We start from the raw sequence: 1,944 nt of genomic DNA, 5'->3' as shown, positions 1-1,944 counted from the left end.
CCCCTCTGATAGATGTATTCAGCTCCTGGCCAAGAAGGTGAATGTTCCTGTAAGCCCGAATGGAAACAAATGGTTTATTTTGGTCTTGTTTTATATGCACGGAGCTGATTTTCTCTGGTCTGATCATAGTCAGTCTTTTACCAGCTGGGGAGCTGATAGTAGTGTTGCATTGGGTTACTACCAATATAAGTGTTGGACCCCCACCAGTAAAACAGGCACCATACCAACCCCTCTCAAGAACTGAAGATCTTCACAAACCCTTTCATAAGTATGGATGCTGGCCCTGTTGTGCTGCTGAAACTCGATGCTAGTTAACGATGCTCTAACTTCTTCGTTTTGCTCTGTGCTTCCATTGAGCTGACATGCTCTGCTCTGCTAAATGGGCTGAGCAGCACTGCTGTGTGCTGTCTGGCAGCTGCTGCTCATCACCCAAGTGGCAGCTGGACTTCACTTGAGCACAGAGGTTCCCATATGTGCTGGTTCTGAAACACTTTGCGACTCCTTTAGGGATAAAAAAGATTGATGTTATTTTAATGGAAGATCTCAGAGCTCAGATTTTTTCTTTTTTTTTCAAAGTGGAAAAAAAATTCACTTTAGGTGAATCTGTTCCAGGCAGTCCAATCTGACGTTTCTTAAAGGGAATCGGTTATCAGTCAGGCAGGTGTTTTTCAGTGTACTTCAGTCTGGGTCCCTGAAAATCATCACTCATGACTGGAAATCTTGTTCCTGTGTTTTAAATTTTCCTTTTTTTAATTCCTCCCCCCCCTCAATTTTTGATGCTAAGCAGCCAAATGTTGGGAATTGCTATTCTCTTGGAGACACGGAAGGTTTTCAAATGGTTTTCATGTTTCTTGGAACAGCTGAAATTTGGCTGATCTCTTTTAGTAGGAATTCTGGGATTATTATTATTTCTTTTTTTTTTTCCTCTTTACAGTTATGAAAAACAGGTTTGCTGTTCTGGGGGAAGGGAGCAGGATGAGGAAGGTGAGGCTGGGAAGAGAAGATGAATTTATTCTGACTTTATCTTTATTTCAGCCTCCCAAGTTAAATTCTATGCTCTTTTACTGAGGCCAGCTGGTTTTAATCATTTCAAGAGAACACTATTTATTAAGTGTCTGTTTCAGGCAGTGTCAAATCCTTCAGCTCCTTCTCTATTCTCCATTGTAAGCAAGAACATCGGTAGCCCAGGTGGGCTCTGAATAGCTTCAGAAAGTAGGTAGGTGAGAATCTATTTATTACTTACTGTAGATCTCAGTAGACAGAGACTCCAATTAAGGCAGGAAACTGACACACTTAGCCAACTCTTTCTGAAGAGAGGATGCAAAATGAGTGAGTAAAAAAAAAAAATTAAATAAGGTAATCTAAACTTTTCTGCATTTTCTTATGCAGTCTGGAACCATAATTCCTTTGTGATTCCTCTATGCCTTTCAATATCTAAAGGGGCTGTAAGAAGGAAGGGGATGGGCTCTTTAGCAGAGTCTGTTGTGATAGGACATGGGGAAATGATTTCAAGCTAAAAGAGGGGAGATTTAGATTGGATATAAGGAAGAAGTCTTTTACAATAAGGGTGGTAAGGTGCTGGAACAGTTTCACCAGAGAGGTGGTGGTGCCCCATCCCTGGAGACACCCAAGGTCAGGCTGGATGGAGCTCTGAGTGCTGATGGAGCTGTGGGTGTCCCTGTGTATTGCAAGGGAGCTGGATCAGATGGCCTTTAAGGGTCCCTTCCAACTCAAAAGATTCTATGAGGAAGCTTGTTTTGTAAAGCTTTGCTAAAGCACAGGTGATGTTAAGTAACGTAGAAGTCCGTGACCCAGCAGATAACCTTCATGTTCATTTGCTACAGGACCTTTTCCCCTTTTGTCCTTGTGCCTTAAGTAAATGAACTTACTCTCCTGTCACTGCTACAAATGACACCATTATAGCTTAAGATCAACAAAGATTTA

Source organism: Gallus gallus, chromosome 22, assembly GCF_016699485.2.
Source record: "Gallus gallus isolate bGalGal1 chromosome 22, bGalGal1.mat.broiler.GRCg7b, whole genome shotgun sequence".
NCBI lineage: Eukaryota > Metazoa > Chordata > Aves > Galliformes > Phasianidae > Gallus > Gallus gallus.
This window is presented reverse-complemented; position numbering follows the sequence as displayed.